This window comes from Triticum aestivum, chromosome 5B (genome assembly GCF_018294505.1).
Source record: "Triticum aestivum cultivar Chinese Spring chromosome 5B, IWGSC CS RefSeq v2.1, whole genome shotgun sequence".
Classification (NCBI taxonomy): Eukaryota; Viridiplantae; Streptophyta; class Magnoliopsida; order Poales; family Poaceae; genus Triticum; species Triticum aestivum.
Window position 1 is genome coordinate 675,549,955 of NC_057807.1, and position 27,084 is coordinate 675,577,038.

At 39.5% G+C, this 27,084-nt stretch overlaps 1 long non-coding RNA gene and 1 pseudogene across 1 annotated transcript; both read right to left on the reverse strand.

The window, feature by feature from the left end:
• Window positions 1-7,867: 7,867 nt before the first annotated feature.
• On the reverse strand, window positions 7,868-18,612 carry LOC123115254 (60S acidic ribosomal protein P0-like; annotated as a pseudogene).
• A 3,554-nt stretch (window positions 18,613-22,166) lies between these two features.
• Window positions 22,167-23,195, reverse strand: LOC123114119 (uncharacterized). The gene is made up of 3 exons (XR_006456413.1): window positions 23,104-23,195; window positions 22,907-22,966; window positions 22,167-22,726 (listed from the first exon to the last, which is right to left on the reverse strand). It is a non-coding gene; the product is annotated as an uncharacterized lncRNA (long non-coding RNA).
• Between the last annotated feature and the right edge of the window lie 3,889 nt (window positions 23,196-27,084).

Genomic DNA, 27,084 nt, shown 5'->3' on the forward strand with positions numbered 1-27,084 from the left:
AGATCGTGTAGTTCGTTTTGCTAGAGCTTTTCCATTGTCAAGTATTTCTTCCTTAGACCATGAGATCGTGTAACTCCCGGATACCGTAAGAGTGCTTTGGGTATACCAAACGTCACAACATAACTGGGTGACTATAAAGGTGCACTACAGGTATCTCCGAAAGTGTCTGTTGGGTTGACACGGATCGAGACTGGGATTTGTCACTCCGTATGACGGAGAGGTATCTCTGGGCCCACTCGGTAATGCATCATCACAATGAGCTCAAAGTGACCAAGTGTTTGGTCACGGGATCATGCATTACGGTACGAGTAAAGTGACTTGCTGGTAACGAGACTGAACGAGGTATTGGGATACCGACGATCGAGTCTTGGGCATGTAACGTACCGAATGACAAAGGGAATTGTATACAGGGTTGTTCGAATCCTCGACATCGTGGTTCATCCGATGAGATCATCGAGGAGCATGTGGGAGCCAACATGGGTATCCAGATCCCGCTGTTGGTTATTGCCCGAGAGCCGTCTCGGTCATGTCTACATGTCTCCCGAACCCGTCAGGTCTACACACTTAAGGTTCGGTGACGCTAGGGTTGTATGAATATGAGTATGCAGTATGCCGAATGTTGTTCGGAGTCCCGGATGAGATCCTGGACGTCACGAGGAGTTTTGGAATGGTCCGGAGGTAAAGAATTATATATAGGAAGTGGTATTTCGGCCATCGGGAAAGTTTCGGGGTCACCCGGTATTGTACCGGGACCACTGGAAGGGTCCCGGGGGTCCACCGTGTGGGGCCACCCATCCCGGAGGGCCCCATGGGCTGAAGTGGGAGGGGATCCAGCCCATAGTGGGCTGGTGCGCCCCCCTAGGCCCACCCCCTGCGCCTAGGGTTGAAACCCTAGGGTGGGGGGGGGGGGCGCACCACATGCCTTGGGGGGCACTCCTCCCCCCTTGGCCGCCGCCCCCTTGGGAGATTGAATCTCCCAGGGCCGGCGCCCCCCCTGGGGGCCTATATAAAGGGAGGGGGGAGAGGGGCAGCCGCACCCTAAAGTCCTGGCGCCCCCTCCCCCTACTACACCTCTTCCTCCTCCGTCACGTGCTTGGCGAAGCCCTACCGGAGTGCTGCTGTTCCACCACCACCTTGCCATTGTGCTGCTGCTGGAGCCATCATCATCAACCTCTCCTTCCCCCTTGCTGGATCAAGAAGGAGGAGACGTCACACGCTCCGTACATGTGTTGAACGCGGAGGTGCCGTCCGTTCGGCGCTAGGATCTCCGGTGATCTGAATCACGGCGAGTACGACTCCATCATCACCGCTCCCTCGAACGCTTCCGCACGCGATCTACAAGTGGTATGTAGATGCAAACTCACTCCCTTGACTCGTTGCTTAGATGAACTCATAGATGGATCTTGGTGAAACCATAGGAAAAATTTTAATTTTCTGCAACGTTCCCCAACACTAGCTATGTTGGTTGTATATTTATCTTTCCTTCTATCTAAATTATATGGTTGTAGACCAGACCAGTCTGGACCAGGTTTGGTGCTCCAGGTGAACCAGAGTACTTTTGTGTTGGACGATGGTAGGTTCACAACATACTCAAAGACCGGCAGGTGATGTTTTCAGACATTCCATGCCTCGCATCATATACAACCTCGTATAGTATAATTCCATCCATACACGCACTGCTATACTATACGAGGTTTTCTACGTCGAAAATAATCACAATCCAACTAGCGAATAGTCAAAAAAAATATGACGGTCATACGGCATGTACCTTGGATATATTCTTTAGTTTTCAAGTTCTCCTTGATCTTCCTCTCTCGATGTTTCCTTTAATTCTAGCTAGCGAATAAACGCTGATTATGTTTTATGTGTTCCTGAATAGAGAAACAAAAATGAGATAGGAATGGGTTTTCTTATTGATCAGTACCTACAGTAAAAAAACTAAAACCACTATAATAGTAGATATGTTAGTGTGCACGCCGTGAATTTTCTATTGTGATACATGCAAATCACTGATTAGTTCATTATTTAATGAGCTAAATACACCGCGGGTGCCTCAACTCGTCTGACGCGGTCGTTTTGGTGCCTAAACTTGTAAAATGCATAAAACGAGTGCCAAAACTGAAACTGGGCGTTCAAATACGGTGCCTCTGGTCGTATCCGACCGTATGCATTGCCAACTTGGCGTGCCAACATGTCATTGGCCCACATGTTAATGACTGTGAGAGGAGAAACAGCTGTGTGAGTGCCGCTCGATGTTTGTTTTATAGAAAACTCCATGTTCTTCAACTAAATTTCTCAAAACATCATATATTTAAATATGCTAAACTGCACTGATCCCACCTGGGCGCACGAGTGCACACTTATGGTAGCCACTAGGGCAATGACGCCTTTGTGGAATACAGAGATAAATTCCTATTTATAATAAAGACACCGGCCATAATAATAAAACAAAATTTAAAAGAAAAAGTTGACTCAACTCTGCAAGTATTTGTCTTACTTTAGAGCAATACATATATATATAACGCTTCTCTGAATAAGGATATTGGACGAAAAAAAATCCTATTTGTGAGCTAGACGCCTATTTATCACGTTGCTATTTACCTCTTCAAGCATTTGCCTTATTTTTATTTAATGTATGGCACTCTTATGGGCCCGCAGAAGGTTTATTTTTATTTATTTCCCAAATTCATGTTTATTTTTTGATATTGTCTTTCCTGTTTAAAAAAGGCAATGTAAGAAAATATTACAGTTGCCACTAACTTAAAGGAAGTGTTAATGCATTTGAAGAAAAAAACTATTCAACATATTTTTCAAAAAAATTCATGTGTATTAAGAAATTGTGAATGTGTTTTTGAAAAATGTTCATCATGCATTCAAAAAATAGAAAAAATCAATCTAAAAAGTTCAACATGTATTAAAAAATTTAATGTGTAAAATTATTCTTACATTTCTACTAACACGTTGGACATGTTTTAACATATATATAGAATATCTTAGGGGTAAGAATAATTTTATTATTAAGCTACTCTAATGGAACCACATCTTTTCCTAACATATAAGATAGTTGAGAATATCTTGTGTACGCAGCTGAAAATAATTTCTACTAGGAAATTAATAATGGAAACATGCACGGATGGAAGGATATGGGGCACCTTCCATCTGCCTGAGCGACTATGTCCTGTCAGACTTTAATGCCTCCGATGTTGAAAATCAGATGGAATCAAAAGTTTGCTTATTATTTAGCTTTCAAAAATGGAAGTTGCCTTATTATTTGGAAGGCACTTATGTCTCGAAGCTGCAGCTGTCAAACAGGACGTGATCCCTTCATATAGCCTTCGACGAGCTCCTGTTTCAAGACCCACCCCTGTCTTCACCAATTTTCGATCACTCACCACTCTCATCAATGGAAGCTGTGCACGAAGCAATGGATGTTCAGGTCACACCACAAGAGGCTTTGCCCGCCCCTTAGGAGGCTGCGACCAACGTGAATGCCGTAGTAGATGTCGTCGAATACATTTTTTAATCTATCACTGTTGTCCAAGACGATGAGGCACTAAAGTAAGTTGTATTGCTCTGCCTATTACTTGGTTTCAATATGCATGACTTCTGATTGCATAGTGATAATTTTATAATCTAAGTGTGAAGTCATGTAAAGGTAAAACATATTTATTGCCTCATTAGCTATTCATCTAGACTTGTGTAGTGCTGACTATTAGAAAAAGGTTGTTGAATGCTACAATTTGGTTTGTTGCTTTTCCATAATTGATTACTTCTAATTAGAAACTCACATGCCAAGGATGAATCCGCAGTTCGAATGTTCAAGTGTATGAAGAATAATATATCCAAACAAATATGTTGGGTTATAATATGCATTTAATTAATTATATTTGATTAATTACTTTACACTTCATTTTTTTATTGCCCCGTAGCAACCCAAAGGCATTCACCTATGTAATGAATAAGTTGTTTGGTTATCATGGCCCTACATTGTTAAATAACTATTATTGATAAGTGTTCATTGTCTCCTACACTTTTTTACCTACGGTACATGTGGCCATGTTAATTTTGTACAGAAAAAAATAGCTACCAGATTATCACATAGGAGTTAGGATGTTTTTAATTAAATAACTTTTTTCACTGATCTTTGTTATACAAAAGAGTTAGACTATATGTGATGTTTTTGGTAAAGATTGGTCTGCACTTTTTGGGCAGCACAATCTGGATTAGAAGCGAACGACCGTATCGGATTGAAACCAGCCTACGGATGCTCCAGGAAACAATTTTGCTTTTTTGGACAAATTCATCCCGAATGCTTCAATCTTGCAGTTCGTAAGCTTGTGAGTGCTGAAGTAGAGAACACTGCAGGTACAAGAATGCTTGGAAACAAACATTTTTTTGACTTGCAGTTTCATTCTCAGGCACGGGCCCTCAGACACTCTTGGATGAATCAAGAAACACGCACCGCAGTGCTGATTGACAATGTCGTTGTCCGATCGTTTCCTAAATATGATGTGTTAAACTCTAACATTGTAAGAGACTCATTCTTATCATTTATTTTGCTTATTAAATTAGCTACTAACACGTGTCTATTTACCGTAGTATCTACTACCATTTGTTCCAGTGGATTCTTCATACGGACTACTTGTAGTCAACATGGAAAGTAGGAGGGTTCTCCCAATTGATACATGTATCGACGCCTATGGTGGACCATACAACTTTCATAGCACTGAAACGAGGAAGGAAATCACAATGTTGAAGCAAGAGTTTAACAAATTATTAAATTATTATGACCACTCACGTAAGTACACAATAATGAGGTTAGTCATGCAATTCATTTTTCCAGCAAATTATTAAATTATTATTATTCATTTTTATAGGATTCAATACAGCTCAGAAAGAACCTGATGGTCCAGATGCTGACGATCAAAAACAATGAAGCAGCTGGAAACATACCGGCTGAAATTAGAGCGGCCTTAAGGGTTTTAAATGATTGACTATGGTTTGATGCATATTCATATGTCGCAAATAAGTGGCTACTACAGATTTGTTAGGGATCGAATTGAGAATTATCTATTTGGCAATACGAACTCTTGAAATATTTTCTACTAGATTACAACCTTGCATATTCTTTAATTTTCAGGTTTATAGTCAGCTCTTGAAAGATTATCTATTTGCATATTCGCAAATAAAAGCACTCTTCTAGATTACTACAATGAGTTAAGATGACGGTCATACGAGACATACCTTGCATATTATTTAATTTTCAAGTTCTCCTTTATCTTCCTCTCTCGCCATTGTCTTTAATTCCAGCTAACGAATAAACGTTGATTATTTTTTATGTGTTCCTGAATAGAGTAACCAAAATGAGTCCAAAATGGGTTTTCTTATTGATCAGTACCTACAGTAAAAAATTAAAACCAGCGTAGGCCAAAAAACATAATGCGTTACCAACATAAAGACAAAATATTAGGTGTAGGAAGAATTTTATTATTAAGCTACTCTAATTGAACCACATTTTTTTCCTAGCATATTAGATAGTTGAGAATATCTTGTGTTCTATGTGTGAAGAATATTTGGACAATATATACTACTACTATTAGAAGATATAACTTCCTCTAAACAGAATATCAAAAATAAGTGAAAATGTGCCGTATTGACTACATATTACAAAAGTACAACACTGAAACAATAGTTTGACATTGTAGCATTTTCTTATTGACAACATAAAGTTATACAGACATGTATGTGTCTGTGTGTTGCTACTACGAAGCATACATCTTCTTACAGCTGAAGCGCCAGGCATACTGAAGGCCAAAAAACATATTATAGTAAAATCTAATTATCTAAATTACATGATATTTTTACAGATTTTAAAATGTCAAATATTAAAAGCAATGGATTCATCTTTACATGCCAGGAACATTGTGTGATACTGCAGCCACAGAGGAAGATATTTAAATGTACAAAGAAATACATTGCATCTATAATGAGTCGTGTTCTTGGTGCAAGGCAATTGAAGATTGTGGCCCTCATTATAGCTGCAGTGATGATATTAATAATATTTCCTACGAGTTATGACTTTGCAAATTACTTCTTATGCTTGATGGTTAATTTCTTGGCATCCTTTTTATCCCCTTACCATTCTGATTGGTCAGAACTATAGGTGCAAAGCATGCATGATATATGTCAATGTCCTAATACATTTCATATAGTGCAGTACAAGAACAAATGTAGGCTCTGAAGGTTCAAAGTATGCATGCTCATGAAAAAGGAATACTGAACATTGCAATATTGTATTTGATGAGCAATAAAGCATGACTCTACTTATGAGACAACAACCAAAATTACAATAAACTCCACACTGGATATGGAATGTGATGAGCAATAACAAGAACATACCTAGAGCTCTCGTTCTTTTTCAGTTATACACATTGCCCAAACTTATGTAGTACATATGTATTGTACTGCCACCATCAGTTATATATTGGTTACTCCCTATCAAAGAAATGTGTTAGTGTTGGTTCACTATTAATCTCTATGGCAAGCTGTTTTCATGCATCTAGAATTAGTATTGGTTACCTTTGGCATTGGGAAACCATGGAGAAACTGGAATTGAGAGCATTCATCCAACTTGTGTGATCTCTCAGATATTACACCTGCAAATAGTATATTGAGACCGTACATAACTACCAAAATATGGAATTAAGTATTAGTACAAACTGTTAAATCATACAAAAAGAGCTAAGCAGGAAAAAGATCAGTGTGCATGCCGTGAATTTCTTTTTGTGGTAGCTAAACTTGGCATTCAAGCAATGAAAAGTTCTTTGTTTAATTAATACAATAATTTAATTCTTTACTAAGTTCTTATTTTTTACATCTTTTCTAATTTTAACATGTGTGCATTTGATGGAAAAAGGAAATAGATCTGCACCGTACAGGTATATATGGTAGAACTATAATAAGCCATGATCTGCTGCCCAGTTATACTCCGCGTGGCCTACCTATATATATGTTAAACTCCTCTGTTATCCCTCCTTCCCCTCCTTGATCTCCCTTCGGCCATCACAATAGCCAGACCTGGAGGAAAATTTCCCAAGGAGTACCTTGTGTAAGCAAGGAGCATCAAGAAGGCGAGTTCCTCTAGGTATGAACAATTTTGGATCTTTATCTTCTCTAAAAATGTAATAGTTATTATATTAGGATCATGTTTAGTTGAGGTATACTATCAAAAGTATGCTTTATCTTGCATTTTCTGTATGTTCACCTACAAAAGTATGCATGAAATTCTGAACACGTGATTTTCTGAAGCACATTTTATAGCAATAAAAGCATGCATGCAATTCTGAACATGGCAGAAAACAAACAAATAAACAAACACTTCTGAAAAACTTAATATCATGACAGTCATAATATTAAGTCCTTCTATGTAATAAAAACTGCATAAGGAGAAAATGCTTCGATGGAATAGTCTAAAATTATTCACAATGGGCCCCTCATCCAACTTCCGCCACTAGATATAATTAATACATTAAATTTGTCCTTAATAGTAGATTAAAAAAATCTTGTTCTGCCTTATATATGTGTGCAACACGTCAGATGCAAATAATTCGATCAAGTATAAGATGAGGGCATTAACAGAAGTGTTAGGTGCATATAAGCTCAAAGGACACTTTGCTCAATTTATATGCATGGTGCACCAGCAAAGTGCTTCTACAAGTACTCATGTATATGATGAAACATGTGCCAGATCTATGATGACATGTCATGTATTATACCAAGATGACTCTAATAAAAACACATCTCACACACTGCAAGATTACACTAAAAGGGACAGGAAGAGGCTAACACAATCCAAACATATCACTTGTTAAGCACCAGAATTGGTTAGAAAAGAACAGATGGCATGTTGATCAGTAGCTCCACAGATGACTCTAAACTGAATAAACAGATAGTTTATGCCATTGTTCAATACAAATTCTAATGCATGTTTCAAATTAAAATTTCATAGCATGAACAAAACATTGCGGAACAAGAATTACCTTGAGGTACTCCTTGATCTTATCAGCATGGTCATATGAGTAGTCTGTCTCCAGAGCAACCGCAAGAACATTCTTGTATGCGTTGAGGAACATGTGTGGCGCAATAGCCATGGTGGGGTATGAGATCTTCAGGGACAGTGAGGCAACCATGGAAACACCAGAAGCAAACTTGTCCATCAGGTCTTCCTCAGTGAGGTCAAGAACCTCAGGGCTGAAGACTGACCCGCTGTCATAGACATTGCAGATGACCAACCCATGTGAGAAGGGGCGGATACCAAGCTTGGCAAGCAGGGCAGACTCGGAGGAGCCCACCTTGTCACCCTTATTAATGAGCTCCACTGGTATAGTAATATCCACAGTACCCTTGTTAATCTTGGTGGGAATGTTAAGCACCTAAACAGGACAGCACAGTTAGAACTTGTGATAAAATGTGAGTGAAATGAAAGCATTCACTGAAAAGTGTCATCAGCAAATACTATCCTGGAAGAAGGATGTCTGGGAGGGATCCAGACCAGTGTTGCCAGGGGGAACCACCACATCAATAGGGGCAACTAGCCCAACACGAACAGTAGCACCAACCTGTGTGTAAAAAAACAAGACAAGAATTAACCTCAGATGTTATAAACTTTAGGGCAAAATAAATCATGTAAAAATTAAGAGATGGCATTAAAAAGATAACTTAAACTAAGAATAGAACGCATCAACTATACAATTTTATAACATTTGTTATCTAAAGTTGCCAATTTGACAGAAAGAATGTAACTTTGACATATATACTTGCTGCTAGGAAACAACTAAATTGCACACATAAAAGAATGGTAGCATTCACTTAACTAGAATTTGTGCGACACTTATTCATCAGGATAACAAAACTTGACTAGCTAATTTACAAACATTCTAAACCTAGGCACGGGTATCATCAAATAATCATCGAGGTTTAGGTCTATCCTATAATCATCTAGGTTTACAACTATCAGTGTTTAGATACAACTACCCATACTGCAAACAAAATTCAGAAATTTTCAGTGCATCTACTGTAAAGAAGATCCAAAAGGGTACTCCATGTAATCCTTGAGTAATCTTTCTTTCAAATTCAGTGCAACATCTGGAAACAAAATTGCTCAAAGTTCTACCAACTACTCCTACTGCTACTCCATGTCATGTATTACACCAAGATGACTCTAATAAAAACACATCTCACACACTGCAAGATTACACTAAGAGGGACAGGAAGAGGCTAACACAATCCAAACATATCACTTGTTAAGCACCAGAATTGGTTAGAAAAGAATAGATGGCATGCAGATCAGTAGCTCCATAGATGACTCTAAGCTGAATAAACAGATAGTTCATGCCATTGTTCAGGACAAATTCTAATGCATGTTTTAGATTAAGATTTCATAGCATGAATAAAACAATGCAGAACAAGAATTACCTTGAGGTACTCCTTGATCTTATCAGCATGGTCATATGAGTAGTATGTCTGCAGAGCAACCGTGATAACCACAAAGTATACGGGATAATTGTAGCCTCTTTAGATAAGTAAGATTGTCGAACCCAATGAGGAGCTAAAGGTAGAACAAATATTCGGTCAAGTCCTATCTGCCACTAATACGACTCTACGCATGCTTAGTGTTCGCTTTACCTAGAACAAGTATGAAACTAGAAGTACTTTGTAGGTGTTGTTGGATAGGTTTGCAAGATAATAACACATAAATATAAACTAGGGGCTGTTTAGATAAAGAAGCAATAAAGTAAATATAGCGAGTGCGAAAAAGTGGTGGTAAGAGTTGTGAAATTGTCCCTAAGCAATTGACTACGTTACTAGACCGGTAATCACTATTGCAATTCTATTTGAGGGAGAGGCATCAGCTAACATACTTTCTCTTCTTGGATCATATGCACTTATGATTAGAACTCTAGCAAGCATCTGCAACTACTAAAGATCATTAAGGTAAAGCCCAACCATAGCATTAAAGCATCAAGTCCCCTTTATCCCATACGCAAACAACCTACTTACTCGGGTATGTGCTTTCGTCACTCATGCCACCCACCATAAGCAAATCATAAACATATTGCAAACCCTACAACGGGAATCCCTCACGCTTGCGCGACACAGAGAGCACATAGCACAGCACCAATAATAAAACACGCAACTCAAACCAATCATAGCAATTCATCAATCACCGATAGGACAACGAAAATCTAATCAGACATCATAGGATGGCAACACATCATTGGATAATAATATGAAGCATAAAGCACCATGTTCAAGTAGAGGGTACAACGGGTTGTGGGAGAGAGATGTTGGTGAAGATGGCGGAGGTGTTGGTGAAGATCGCGGTGATGATGATGGCCCCCGACGGCGTTCCGGCGCCACCGGAAGAAAGGGGGAGAGAGCCCCCCTTCTTCTTCTTCCTCCTTGACCTTCTCCCTAGATGGGAGAAGGGTTTCCCCTCTGGTCCTTGGCTCCCATGGCGTGGGAGGGGCGAGATCCCCTCCGAGATTAGATCTATCTCTCTATTTCTGCGTTCTGGGATTTTGCCCTGGCACCGTTTCTTTTATATCCGGAGATCCGTAACTCCGATTGGACTGAAACCTTCGCCCAGATCTTTTTCCAAAAATTAGCTTTCTTGCTGCCAAAGAAGGGCATCAACCGCCTTACGAGGGTCCCAGGAGGGTGGGGTGCGCCCCCACCTGGAGTGGGTGTGGGCACCTATCTCATGGCCACCTCGGGCACCGTCTCGCATTGATTTTACCTCCCAAAAATCACAAATATTCCAAAATAATTCTCTGTCCGTTTTTATCCCGTTTGGACTCCGTTTGATATGGGGTTTCTGCGAAACATAAAACATGCAACAGACAGGAACTTGCACTGGGCACTAGATCAATATGTTAGTCCCAAAAAATAGTATAAAAAGTTGCCAAAAGTATATGAAAGTTGTAGAATATTGGCATGGAACAATGAAAAATTATAGATACGGCGGAGACATATCAGCATTCCCAGGCTTAATGCCTGCTTGTCCTCGAGTAGGTAAATGATAAAAAAGATAATTTTTGATGTGGAATGCTACCTAGCATAATCTTGATCATATGTCTAATCATGGCATGAATATTAAGACACGAGTGATTCAAAGCAATAGTCTATCATTTGACATAAAAAACAATAATACTTCGAGTGTACCAATAAAGCAATCATGTCTTTTCAAAACAACGCCAAAGCAAGCTTATCCCTACAAAAACATATAGTTTGGCCATGCTTCATTTTCGTCACAAAAAATGCTCCCATCATGCACAACCCCGATGACAAGCCGAGCAATTGGTTCATACTTTTAACGCGCTTCAACTTTTTCAACCCTCACGCAATACATGAGCGCAAGCCATGGATATAGCACTATAGGTGTAATAGAATATGATGATGGGGGTTTATGTGGAGAAGACAAAAAGGAAGAAAGTCTCACATCGACGCGGCTAATCAATGGGCTATGGAGATGCCCATCAATTGATGTCAATGCGAGGAGTAGGGATTTCCATGCAACGGATGCACTGAGAGCTATAAGTGTATGAAAGCTCAAACTGGAACTAAGTGGGTGTGCATCCAACTTGCTTGCCCATGAAGACCTAGGGCATTTGAGGAAGCCCATCGTTGGAATATACAAGCCAAGTTCTATAATGAAAAATTCCCTCTAGTATATGAAATTGACAATATATGAGACTCTCTATATGAAGAACATGGTGCTACTCTGAAGCACAAGTTTGGTAAAAGGGTAGTAACATTGCCCCTTTCTTTTTTGTTCTTTTTTTCGATGGCCTTCTTTGGCCCCCTTTTTTTATTTAGGCTTCTTTGGCCTTTCATTTTTTTATTTTTTTATTTTTTCATGGGGCAATGCTCTATAATGATGATCATCACACTTTTATTTACTTACAACTCGATACTGGAACAAATATATGACTCTATATGAATGCTTCCGGCGGTGTACCAGGATGTGCAATGATCTAGTGTAGCAATGACATCAAAAAATCGACAAGCCATGAAAACATCATGCTAGCTATCTTACAATCATGCAAAGCAATATGACAATAAATGCTCAAGTCATGTATATGATGATGATGGAAGTTGCATGGCAATATATCTCGGAATGGCTATGGAAATGCCATGATAGGTAGGTATGGTGGCTGTTTTGAGGAAGATATAATGAGGCTTATGTGTGATAGAGCGTATCATATCACGGGGTTTGGATGCACCGGTGAAGTTTGCACCGACTCTCAAGGTGAGAAAGGGCAGTGCACGGTACCGAAGAGGCTAGCAATGATGGAAAGGTAAAAGTGTGTATAATCCATGGACTCACGTTAGTCATAGAGAACTCATATACTTATTGCAAAATTTTATTAGCCCTCGAAGCAAAGTACTACTATGCATGCCCCTAGGGGGATAGATTGGTAGGAAAAAACCATCGCTCATCCCCGATCGCCACTCATAAGGAAGACATTCAAAGAAACACCCCATGCTTCAAATTTGTCACACAACGGTTACCATACGTGCATGCTACGGGACTTGCAAACCTCAACACAAGTGTCTCTACAATCCACAACCACCCACTATCATGACTCTAATATCACCATCTTTATATCGCAAAACTATTGCAAGGAATCAAACATATCATATTCAGTGATCCACAAGTTTATGTAGGATTTTATGACTAACCATGTGAATGACCAATTCATGTCATCTCTCTAAATAGATATAAGTGAAGCAAGAGAGTTTAATTCTTTCTACAAAATATATGCCCGCGCTCTAACAAATATAAGTGAAGCAAAAGAGCATTCTACAAATGGCGGTTTTCTATGTGAAGAGAAACAGGCAATCCAAACTTCAAATGATATAAGTGAAGCATATGAAGCATTCTATAAAGCCATACTCAAAAGATTTAAATGAAGTGCAATGAACATTCTATAAATAAACCAAGGACTATCTCATACCAGCATGGTGCATAAAAGAAAAGTGAAAACTAAATGCAAAAGATGCTCCAAGACTTGCACATATTGCATGAACGAAACGAATTCGAAAACATACCGATACTTGTTGAAGAAAGAGGGGATGCCTTATGGGGCATCCCCAAGCTTAGACGCTTGAGTCTCCTTGAATATTTACTTGGGGTGCCTTCGGCATCCCCAAGCTTGAGCTCTTGCCTCTCTTCCTTTTCCTCATATCAAGACCTCCTCGATCAAACACTTCATCCACACAAAACTTCAACAGAAAACTCGGTAAGATCCGTTAGTATAATAAAGAAAATCACTACTCTAAGTACTGTAGCAAACCAATTCATATTTTTTTTCATTGTCTACTGTAATATAGCTTTTCCATGGCTTAATCCACTGATAGAAATTGATAGATTCATCAAAACAAGCAAACTATGCATCAAAAATAGAATCTGTCAAAAACAGAACAGTCTGTAGAAATTTGAACATTCACCATACTTCTGGTACCCCAAAATTTCTACCAAAATTAGTAACAATAAACAAGTTGTACAGCAAGACAGTGCAAAAAGCATCATAACCGTTTGTCGTTCCAGTTAAAAATGTAAAATTGCGCACTACAGCCAAAGTTTCTATCGTGCACCGTACAAACCAACAAGCATTGTAAACATCCTAAAGGCAAACCTTGGCACATTATTTTTATAATACAATGGAATTGTACAAGGGGGTAATTATTTTGGACGAAAAGTTTCTGTAATTAAGATTCACCAAGTTTCCGTGAGCATGAACAAAGTTCAAGGAGCCGTCCCACTTCAACAATGCTTGTCTCTCTCACTTTCACTTTCCTTTTTGAAAAGTTTTAGGTTCCCCTCTTTATTTTTTTTTGTTTTTAAACTATATAAAAGCAGTCGACAGAAATAAATGACTCTCTAAAACTTCCGGGTTGTCTCCCTAGCAGCGCTTTCTTTAAAGCCATTAAGCTAGGCATATAGTGCTCAAGTAATGGATCCTCCCAGATCCCAAGGTATATCAAAGCCAATTTTAATTAACAATGATTTGTAATTTAGTAGTGAGCACAAATTAACATATATCATGCAACAACGAAGTCTAACTTTCTTCCTATGCATTGGCATGTCATAAAAGAACAATTCATGCACACATAGTAAAGGCCAATGCATAGCATAAACAGTTTCTTGCAATTTTATCATATTGGAAACATAGAGAGGTGGAGATATAGTTCCTCTCTCATAATAATTGGAAGTAGGATCAGCAAGCACATGCATATTATATCTATCAAAATCATCATGTGTAGTAGTAAAACGTAATCCATCAATATAATCCTTAATAAGCACAAACTTCTCCGATATAGTGTAGTTTGGAGAATTCAAAAAGATAATAGGACAATCATGCATGGGTGCAATAGCAACAATTTCATGTTTAACATAAGGAACTATAGCAAGTTCATCTCCATAAGCATCATTCATATTGGCATCTTGGCCACAAGCATAGCAAGCATCATCAAAAAGGGATATTTTAAGAGAATCAACGGGATCATAGCAATCATCATAGCAATCATCCTTCGGTAAGCACGAAGGGAAATTAAACAATGTATGAGTTGAAGAGTTACTCTCATTAGAAGGTGGGCATGGGTAGCTAATCCGCTCTTTCTCCTTTTGTTCTTCGCTCTCCTCATCATCTTTTTCATCCAATGAGCTCACAGTTTCATCAATTTCTTCTTCCATAGCTTCCTGCAAAATATTAGTCTCTTCTTGGACAGCGGAGACTTCCTCAATATATAGTTTAACATAGGCATTAGAAGCATAATTATCATAACAATATTCAAGTATGGCAAAATTTTCATATTTGTAGAGAGTAGCACCATACTTTTCAATCAAAGAAGCAATTTCATAAGCACCCTTAAAAGCAACAAATTCTTCAATTTGTTGAACATCATAGTAATTATAAACACCCTTAGCATACAAAGATACAATTCCATTATCAATAAACTCACATTGGTAGGGAAGGTGTTTCTTAGGGTTTTCAGAACAACAAGTAACATCATATATTTCACATAAATTCCAAGCATAGCATTGCAAATGATGAATTTGATCCAATAAAAGTTTCCCTTTTTCAGATATACGGTGTCGCACATAACAAGCATGCTCATCTAAAGATTTGCCCTCAACTAAGCTAGCTGGGGTTTCAGCACGAGCACAAAGGGATCGAAGATGATCCAAGTAAAAAGCTTCAGCACTGTGATAGATTTTGAGTGGTTCTTGAACCATTGGTGTAGTAGGTACAACTAATTTTTTTGGTATTTTGTGTTTCCTACCCATAACTAAAGATAGAAAACAACTAAGAACAACAAATAAAAATTACTTAGTGATAAAGCAAACAAGCAGACACGAGAATATTCACCCCACGCTATGACTCCCCGGCAACAGCGCCAGAAAAAGGTCTTGATAACCCGCAAGTATACGAGATAATTGTAGCCTCTTTCAATAAGTAAGAGTGTCGAACCCAACGAGGAGCTAAAGGTAGAACAAATATTCTCTCAAGTCCTATCTGCCACTAATACGACTCTACGCACGCTTAGTGTTCGCTTTACCTAGAACAAGTATGAAACTAGAAGTACTTTGTAGGTGTTGTTGGATAGGTTTGCAAGATAATAAAGAACACATAAATATAAACTAGGGGCTGTTTAGATAAAGAAGCAATAAAGAAAATATAGCGAGTGCAGAAAAGTGGTGGTAGGAGTTGTGAAATTGTCCCTAAGCAATTGACTATGTTACTAGATTGGTAATCACTATTGCAATTCTATTTGAGGGAGAGGCATAAGCTAACATACTTTCTCTTCTTGGATCATATGCACTTATGATTAGAACTCTAGCAAGCATCCGCAACTACTAAAGATCATTAAGGTAAAACCCAACCATAGCATTAAAGCATCAAGTCCCTTTTATCCCATACGCAAACAACCTACTTACTCGGGTCTGTGCTTTCGTCACTCATGCCACCCACCATAAGCAAATCATAAACATATTGCAAACCCTACATCGGGAATCCCTGACGCTTGCGCGACACAGAGAGCACATAGGACAGCACCAATAATAAAACATGCAACTCAAACCAATCATAGCAATTCATCAATCACCGATAGGACAACGAAAATCTACTCAGACATCATAGGATGGCAACACATCATTGGATAATAATATGAAGCATAAAGCACCATGTTGAAGTAGAGGGTACAACGGGTTGCGGGAGAGTGGACCGCTGGATATAGATGGGGGAAGGTGATGGAGATGTTGGTGAAGATGGCGGAGGTGTTGGTGAAGATCGCGGTGATGATGATGGCCCCGGTGGCGTTCCGGCGCCACCGGAAGCAAGGGCGAGAGAGCCCCCCCTTCTTCTTCTTCTTCCTTGACCTTCTCCCTAGATGGGAGAAGGGTTTCCCCTCTGGTCCTTGGCTCCCATGGCATGGGAGGGGCAAGAGCCCCTCGGAGATTGGATCTATCTCCCTGGCACCGTTTCTTTTATATCCAGAGATCCATAACTCCGATTGGACTGAAACCTTCGCCTCGATCTTTTTCCAAAAATTAGCTTTCTTGCGGCCAAAGAAGGGCATCAACCGCCTTACAAGGGGCCCAGGAGGTGGGGGCGCGCCCACCTGGAGTGGGCGTGGGCCCCTATCTCGTGGCCACCTCGGGCACCGTCTCGCGTTGATTTTACCTCCCAAAAATCACAAATATTCCAAAATAATACTCCGTCCGTTTTTATCCCGTTTGGACTCTATTTGATATGGGGTTTCTGCGAAACATAAAACATGCAATAGACATGAACTGCACTGGGCACTGGATCAATATGTTAGTCCCACAAAATAGTATAAAAAGTTGCCAAAAGTATATGAAAGTTGTAGAATATTAGCATGGAACAATAAAAAATTATAGATACGACGGAGACGTATCAAACCGCAAGAACATTCTTGTATGCGTTGAGGAACATGTGTGGCACAGCAGACATGGTGGGGTATGAGATCTTCAAGGACAGTGAGGCAACCATGGAAACACCAGAAGCAAACTTGTCCATCAGATCTTCCTCAGTGAGGTCAAGAACACAGGGCAGAAGACTGACCCACTGTCATAGACATTGCAGATGACCAGCACATGGAGAAGGGGCGGATACCAACCTTGGTAAGCAGGGCAGACTCGGAGGAGCCCACCTTTTCACCCTTCTTGATCAGCTCCACTGGTATAGTAATTTCCACAGTTCCCTTGTTAATCTTGGTGGGAATGTTAAGCACATAAATAGGACAACAAAGTTAGAGCTTGTGATAAAATGTGAGTGAAATGAAAGCATTCACTAAAAAGTGTCATCAGCAAATACTATCCTGGAAGAAGGACGTCTGGGAGGGATCCAGACCAGTGTTGCCAGGGGGAACCATCACATCAACAGGGGCAAGTAGCCCAACACGAGCAGGAGCACCAACCTGTGGGTAAAAAAACCAAGACAAGAATTAACCTGAGATGTTATAAACTTTAGGGCAAAATAAATCACATAAAAAATAAGATATGGCATTAAAAAGATAGCTTAAACTATACAATTTTATAACATTTGTTATCTAAAGTGTCCAATTTGACAGAAAGAATGTAACGTTGACATTAATACTTGCTGCTAGTTGCAGACATAAAAGAATGGCAACATTCACTTAACTAGAATTTGTGCGACACTGATTCATTGGGATGATAAACTTGACTAGCTAATTTACAAACATTCTAAACCTAGGCACAAGTATCATCAAATGATCATCGACGTTTAGGTCTATCCTATTATCATCGAGGTTTACAAACTATCGGTGTTTAGATACAACTACCCCTACTGCAAACAAAATTCAGAAATTTTCAGTGCATCTACTGTAAAGAAGACCCAAAAGGGTACTCCATGTAATCCTTGAGTAATCTTTCTTTGATATTCAGTGCAACATCTGGAAACAAAATTGCTCAAAGTTCTAGCAACTAGTCCTGCTGCAAAAACCCTAAAAAAGAGAGCTAATGATGCAGAGATGCTGCCACAGCTTAAGGATTCTGTTGCTTACCATCAGCTAAGCGGGATCCATGCAAGCTAGCGGTTGCTAAGAGGAAGTTGACGCCGAGGTCACCAGCACGGAGCGTTCCGGTATCTTGGCATGGTGCAGCAGCAGGAGGCGGGCACAGAGCAATGTCCTGTGGCCGGCTGGCTGGAGCGGTGGGGATGTGGACAGGTGGTCATATGCACTGTTGGTTGAGGCGAATGTGTCCCCGCGGCACGTCGGTCGGCGCACGCCGTGCGGAGTGCTTGTACATGTCATCCCTCCTTGCCAAGGGCGGCGGCATCGGGAAGAAGTCATCGTCCTCGCCGTGCATGTGAGGTTTGGCCCCAGCGCTGCGGCACAGAAAGAACAGAGGAATGAGTTCAGGGACGCAAAGATTCGAAGAAGACGAGGAGGGGGCAGATCTGAGCAGCGTGCGTTGAATGGATTTGTCAGACATAGGGAGTGGCGTACCGGAGCTGTGGTGTTGCAGATTGGGATGCGTTGCTTCGGATCCAGCTGCGACATCGCTGGAGAGGAGTGCCGTCGCGGATTCGACCGAAACAGGACCGGATCGAGCACCTGCAGGTGCTCCAGGAAGCACGCCCCGTCCGTCCTGCTTGGTCGCGCAGCACACAACACGCATCCTCAAGGTCCATCGATGCAGGATATCGATGCGGTGGCCGGCGGGCGGAAGAGTGAGGTTGCCTGCTCGTCGACGTAGGCGGCGATGCGGCGTGGGGAGAGGAAATGGCGAGAGGGTTTGAGCGAGTGAGTTTAGAGGAGGGGAGAGAGTGATGTGGATAAGGTAGGTAGAATGCGGCTGGGGGAGGGGAAAGGGCGACGCCGCGTCGCTCCAGTGCTCGTGCAGCCCTAGAGGCCTGCGTGCCAGGTGGGCCGTCGTGGCGGGCCGTGCAACAGCCCCGTTTGGGCCGGCCCAGACATGTTTCGCTGCTGCCTCGTTGTTTCTTCTGTTTTCTGTTTCTTTTCTTTTCCTTTTTCTCTTTATTTTCTTTTTTTGTTTCTGTTTATATTTATTTTCCTATACTTTTTTATTCTTTATTTCTATTGTTTCATTTTTATTATAATATACAAAGTTCATTGCATGTTACAAAAGTGTTCAATGGTTTTTTTACAAAAGTTCATCATCCATCACAAAACTGTTCAACATTTATTAGAAATTGTTCAATGAATATACAATCACTGTGTTTTTGAAAGTTGTTAAGTGTATATTACACGAATGTTCAATGTATATTAAAAAATTGTTCAACTTATATTACATAATGTTCAATGGGTATTTAAAATTTGTTCAGAGGATATATTCATATGTTTAAAAAAATATTCATGTATGTTAAAAAAAGTTCATTGTATGTCAAAAAAATGTTCAGCGTATATTACAAAATGTTCAGTGTGTATTTTTTGAATTTTTTCAAAATAAGTTCGATACTTAATAGGTCGCTCCGCAAGACTATCACTAGGTTTCTTTAAGACATGTGGTTAGTTTTTGGCCATTTTTCTACACGGCTGGAGCTCGTTACATCCAAATGGGCCGGCCCAGTCGCCCCCTGCCTTCAGCGAAGGCTCCCGTGTTTTTCTTAGCGCATGTAAACCTGGCCGGGCTGTGTTTATGCTTATTACATATACTAAGAGTATCACAAAACAATAGAAAAAACACATATACTTGGTTAATGTTGGTTAGTTAGCATTTTTTTGTCAAATTTCAATAGCATATATAATTAATTTAAAATGATTTAAGCAATCTCAGATGACTACTTACTTATATATGAACATTATAGTTTGTTGTTTCCCCGAATTGTTGTATTACTAAAATGATTTAAGCAGCATTTTTTTCTAATATAATCAAAAGCATTTTTTATCATAGAGAAAATAGTTGTGTTAGTTTCACATTATATGATGCAGCAAAAATACTATTTATATTTCAGCATAGATATAAAGTGATGGGTTCCGACATACGCACTGATGTAACGATGACAGACCACACTGAAACACCATGAGAAGAGGTGCATATAGCTAACCTTCCTCTGTATGTATATTATAGATGATAATATGAAAGGTCTATTTATATTTTTGTTTTTTCAGAATATAGGAGACATGGATATGGACTTTGGAGATGCATGGAAAGAATCCATTGAGGGTTCAGATGCAATGTCGCTGAAAGGGGCCGAAAATTCACAATATAATAACGTCGGAGAGGTTATATCTCATAACAAGCCAAAAAAGGATGCTAATTTACATGTTATCCCATAAGGTATTTTGTAATATTATTATCAATCTTATTTTTCTGATATTGCCTTTTGTATTCAACTAATTTGGATCATTTTGTTTACTAAGTTGGCTAACTTTTTTATGAATTTGACAGACTATGTTTGTACCTCTAGAGATATTACAGTCATCGAATCAATTAAGTCTGCCCTCAAGAATACCCAGTCCATGGACATTGGAGATGCCTTGTTAGCAACCGACGATTTGAAATGCCTTATGAAAGATGATACGTTCTTACATGATGGTGTAAGACCAATTGCACAAACTTTGTAATTAATAATATGAACAATATATAATATAATAAAATATAAATATAATCTAAATGTTGATTATAGGTGATAAATGCTTACATATATTGCATGCTTGCTCACGAGCATCTACAAGACAGGGCGAGTGAAAAGGTACACATTATTAGCACGTTTGTATCTGGCCAGATAAAAGAAGACGGGGAAAGAGACATCGACCCATCAAAATATCGTCGCATCGTGCGTCATGTTAATACTTATCTACAGCAAGATATGGTGAGTTTTTTTCTGGTTATCCATGCATATAATTATGGATTGTTTTTATTTAGTTCATATGTTTAATGATTTATTAATATTTATATCTAATTGTGAATGTGACTTGTATGATATTTACACCAGTTATTCATTCCGATTAACATGTCGGGCTACCATCGGTATCTAGCAGTCGCCAATGCCAAAAAAACGAGAGATCCAAGTATTGGACTCACTTGGTGAGAATGTCAAACGCAATGACCTTGCTACTACGGTAACTATCTATTTTTTACTCATCTTAAGATTTGTTTTGTTTGACCTTATCCCTAACATTTCACACACACACACACATACATACACATATATATATGACAAATTTTAACTACAAGCAGTGGTAGTTACCTCCTACTTAGTTTGCTGCCACCTGTCCCGTTGTGCATGTACGAAAAGGTCTTACCGGGTTGAAATGGATCCGTTAACAGTCAACTCACTAGATTGTTTAATTAACCAATTAGAAAATTGAACGTACTGTCGCAACAACCTACAACAAATCTGCTAATTTCTTGGCGACATGCACATGGATCACGCCGAATGGATAAGTGACTAGTAGCTTAGTATATCTACCCCGTACTTCCAAGTTCCAACAACGATCAACTTATGTACTTTTTTTTGTGAACGATCAGATTATATACTTTTTACTCTCTGGAAAATCAGTGTCCTTCATACTCCATTCTTGAAAGAGACGATTTTGTTATACATACTCCTTTCTCAAAAGTAATGAGTTTGTTATACATGCCCCATACAATATACTGTTTATATAGGAATGAGTATGTAGTATCTGTCCTATAAAAAAAGTGGATGTAGTATTTGTCCCGTAGAAAAAGAGTATGTAGTATCTGTCCCATAAAAAAAAGGATGTAGTATCTGTCCCGGAGAAAAAGTATGTAGTATATGTGTATTTTCAGTTAAGAATGGGGACACGGGGACCGTGTGCTTTTTGATATACTTCTCGTTTCTCATAAACCTAGTTTTATTCAACAAGTGAGGGTATTCTTAACAATGTAGTGTATGAAAAAGTAGTATGAAATATATATATATATATATATATATATATATATAGAAAAAGTAGTATGGTGTATAAAGAAGTTCTTTGGAGTACATGGTATTTTATAAAGAATGGAGTATATGGTTGGTGTATTTCAAAAAAAAAATTAGTGTCTCTGACAAGAGTATAGACTCTAAATAAAGAGTATGTCTGAATGAATAAAATACACGAAGATACCAAGATATTGAAAGGCGTATTCAAAATGTTCTCTCCACATGTACAGGTACAAGTACTATAGTATATTGTGAGATTGCCTCTTGAAAAATTACGTAACTGTAGTATAAAATTAAATGAAGTATCTATAACATACTACACCTTGTAGCAACTGCATATACTAGCTAGAAGAATTTTTTGAGGACATGGGTTGTTTGTCTGATGATGATGCGTGCTAATGCATGTGCATACACAAATCTATGACTTAATGATCAACTTAATATACACATCAAAGCACAGGAGCAGTCATCGTTGTCTCGACACAGGAGCAGTCATCGGTTGTGAGCAGCCATTCGTCGTTGTTGCCGGGAGTAGTCACTGGTCGGCTGTGTGCAGTTGTATGTATATCATCGTGGCCACCACTATGCGAGACCATTCACACGTAAGGCCAGGTACAGTCGTTCGTTGTGGCAGAGATGAAGTCGTAGGTCTCCGATCCATGCAACGCTAAAGCAAGCAGTCATCGACATATGAAGCCGTACACTATCGGTGCCACCGCCGCCCATCAGAGCAGTCACATATTGGTTGTTGGTGCTCGTTGAGGCTGAGTAGGGATAGCCCGTACAATGTAGCCACGGTCGCAGGTTGCGTCGCCGGCGGTGCAGTAACAGGGAAAATTGATCCATGCACACAAAAAATAGCCAGAAAGAGATTAGCATGATGTATGTGCATGAAAATAAGAACAATTAAAAATCAGCTAGCATGATGCGTGTGTGGAAATCACCTAAAGGTGCATGCCGCGTTACCTCCTTTTACTTCTAATGATTTATCCCGATTCAGCTTCCTCTCGTAAAGAAAGAGCAGATGAATCAAGTCAAGCCCATTAGTAAAACGAAATTGTTGTGCGCCACTGCTTGGCCGTGAAAAAGGGAAATCAATTAGCAAGACACATGGATGGAAAACAGTCACATTATTGCGTACCTCGATCTCTTTTGGTAATTTCCATCGATCCTAATCTTGTTAATGGATGGGGGAAGAGAGAGAAAGAGAAAGAGGATTATTGTTAGGTTGCATCAAGATCTGATTTTTCTAAACGAACCTTGCTTCCGGTCGGTTATAGTACTATGTATACACAGCGAAGACCAAACAAAGATCAGAAGTACCAAGAAAATCGGACCGGCCAACCAACCAATCGGGCTCCAAAAATATCAGTTTTCCTCGACCCGCAACCCATTAAGAAAATCAATCCTCGACACCGTGATGAGATCGTACGGCAGTAAGGATAGGGGTAGTTACCCCTTAGTGGTAGAATGCATTTTCCCTATATATATATATATATATATATATATATATATATATATATATATATATATATATATATATATATATATATATATATAATAGTTACTAGGACTTGAGAAATGACTGAATATATATATATATATATATATATATATATATATATATATATATATAATAGTTAGTAGGACTTGAGAAATGACTGAAACTTGCATACCATAGTCCGAAGTTTATCAGAGGTCATAAGTGGCCCGATCTCAATGTTACAAAATGGACGGTTGTAGAGAAGTTTCAGGAGGCAATACAAACCGATGGGTAAGCACTTGTTATAATGGTTTGTTTATTTGATTCATCTGTGGTATATTCTAAAGCATTATTTTATAATATTATAGCATATCATGTGGACTGTTTATGCTAAATTATATGGAATAATGGAGATCACATGGACTTTCAGACCAGTTCACCCAGGTATTTCATTCTTATACATTATCTAGTTATTTTATCTCAAAAGATTATATAAATTGTTTATATATATATTGTAGGAGGATATGAAACATTTTCGTCAAAAATTAGTTGTCATTTTGCTCGATTCAGAGCTGAATAAGCTAAAAGGAGGTCTCATATACCATCAACCTGCCAATGAAGAAACTTTTGCTAATTTTGATCTCAAGATCCTGGATAATCCATCTGACGTAGTGAAAGACAAACGTCCTGCCCCAATCACTACCATACCCACGAACCAACGTGAATTACTTGCCGGCCTCTTCAACTAAATCATGTCGATCGATGATGCCGGGTGTTTGGTGTAAGCATCATGTATCAATATTTAATGTGCGGATGTATATTATTGTTCTTCTTACCATCCAATTTATAGGAAGGTATGGGTCCGGATCTCGACACCCGATCCAATGGGCTTAAGTCTTAAGAAACTTCAGTGCATACTTAACATGGAGCAGCCCATGGACAATGATTGCTTCAACGCCGCCGTGCGTATACTGGCATGTGACGAGGGAGTATTGTTCACAGACCCTCATGTACACTACATGGATCTATGATTTTGTGTAAGTTATCATAACTCTTCATTCTATGTGTCATTAGTATCAACATGTTGAAACACTATTTCTTTTTTGCTTAGTCCATGATGTTAGAGTCAACACGAGGTCACAAGTTTTGCGAGAAGGAAACCATCCAGACGGCAACATTATTTGATAGCTGGCCTGGGATGGAGAACGACATCTCGTAATGCAATAAGGTAAGTAAAGTATTTTGTCCATTGTTATCATGGTTTATTGTTGTTTCTAATAGCTCCACTTGTAGATTCATCTTCCCTATGCATCCATCGGCCGGTACATCTTGTACATCGTCGACAAAGAGGCACGTCGTCTATATACTATGGATCATATTCAAATGTCACAATTGTCAGAGGATAAAAAATTGAGGCATGCACTGAAATTAAAAAGTTTTGCAAGGGATTTCAAAGAAGCACTCGAAATAAATCTGCCTAGTTGGAATTCTGATATATCTAAATGGCAATGTTTATTTCCGTTCGGTGTTCCAACGAGTATAGATGGGTAATGAATTCATAACAAAAACATTTACTTTTGTTATCACTATATTCTTTATATTATTAATTTAAAGTTTTGCAGGAATGTGTCTGGCTATTTTGTTTTTCATTTTCTGCTCTGGTGGAACGGTAAAAAAATTGGCCAAGCCGGTTTGCGCGGTGAGTATTGTGCGTTACATGTTTTAAGACCTTCGGCGTGAAATTTTCATACTAACTACATGTATTGTTTGTGCAGGATGGGTATGAATTGAGGAAGCATTTTTTATTATACTTGCTAAAACATCATGGGAATGAAGATAGAGGAAACTTTCCCGATATTGTGAAAGAATTTCTTAAGCGCATCATATAGATATTAATAGTTTTGTAATAGATGTTCAGTTGGAACATCGCTTAGTTTGTTACATGGACATGTCATTAATTTTTCTTTATTTTATCAAATTACATTGCAACAATGGACTTCAGTTATTAAATAATTGTGTTTGTGTTATATTGTTTGTATGTGTGGAATTTAACATGTAACTCTCGTAAACTATTTCAAGAGCCTGTGGCAACGCATGGGCACTCTACTAGTAGAGGTGGTCGCCGACTCGCCGTGGGGCTGCAGGTGAAGGTGGCGGAGAGGATCTTAAAGTATTTGGTCAAGCACATGGTGTGCACCAGCATACAATCCCCAATGTCGGTCAAAATCATTTCATGGATGCTTCAGGGAGCTGGATAGAGATCTATCGTGCTTTGGCAACTCCGGACCGTGACTGATGATGTGTTTTACGTGGCTGCAATGTGTGCACGGGGTGGAATGCACGAAAAGAATTGCACAAGTGCGAGTCTGTCTTGTCCATGGAGCCGAGTATTCATTTTGGGAAGATTCTCCTAGGCATGGAGGCGGGGGCGTGGCATAGACAGTTATTGAGAACCACCTGTGGATATGCTATCCTTCGTGCTCTAGCGACTCGACACTCGATAATGACTCCCTGGTTGCGCTCAGTGTAGGAGCTCCATATTCCATGACCTTGACACCGATCGTTCGATCCCCATAGATGGCACAAGTTCTACCTTGCCTAGTAATCATCGGCCACTGGGTTCCTCGACCCAACATGTTGTTGCCACACTGGCATCGTCTTTCACCAGACGCTCTTCATCGGCGTGTTCCCGATGCCCTTGATGATGATAACAGCGACAACGATAACAATGTTCGCCCTTCCTAGGCGACTCATCTTGGTTGTGAACATTCGCCACAAGGGTTCGGGTCTGCATCATGTCATGCCTCATGTGGACGAATGACTCGTCGGCAAGGAGAAAAGAGATAGATTGGGGGGTGGATATCACAAGTAGGACCATGTGGTCATTGAGAGAAGCATTCAGGGTGTACTTTCCCCGGTGGGGCAAACAATTTAGGGTCGGTTTAGGGCTGGAATTGACTGGGATTGCTAAGTACAGAGCGTCAATATTCATGGATTGAGAGTTTAGGGTTCGATTCCGACCATGTCTATGAGTTAAAGGTCTTTTTCAGACTTTACTCAGAAAGAAACCCTAAGGCTGTGCTTGGCATCGTTGTGTTTTTTTTTGACAGAAAGACTGTAAGGGAACCCCCTACAGTTTAATTGGTGCAACAAATCCAAATTGCAAGTACCATGATTTGAACCTGGGTGGGTGGGAACGCATCAGCCCCTTCCTACCACTAGGCTATGCCTTAGTCTGCTTGGCATCGTTGTGTTTTAACACAGAGGTATTATATTTACAAGCATATCATTTGGAACATGAGTGTTTTTTGAACGGGAACAAAACAGATAGGTGGACACACGTATTTTTTACTGGTGTATCTAAAAAACGATGCAGGATGGTTTCTGGTCAGTCTTTCCACTACAAAAAAAGACACATCCATGACATTTTGGGCCGAACGAAAAAAAATTATGTCATACATATGACACTTCTATGATGATAATTGTGAAAAAACCCGGTATCATCATAGATGTGGTGGGCTCCTTCTTCTATGACAAAAAATCATGACAGAAAATGGGCTTTTCGTCCTGGGCGGGCCGGAGACGCAGCTGCATGACATTCTTTGGGCCGTCCATGACGGAAAAAACCGTGGTAGAAGT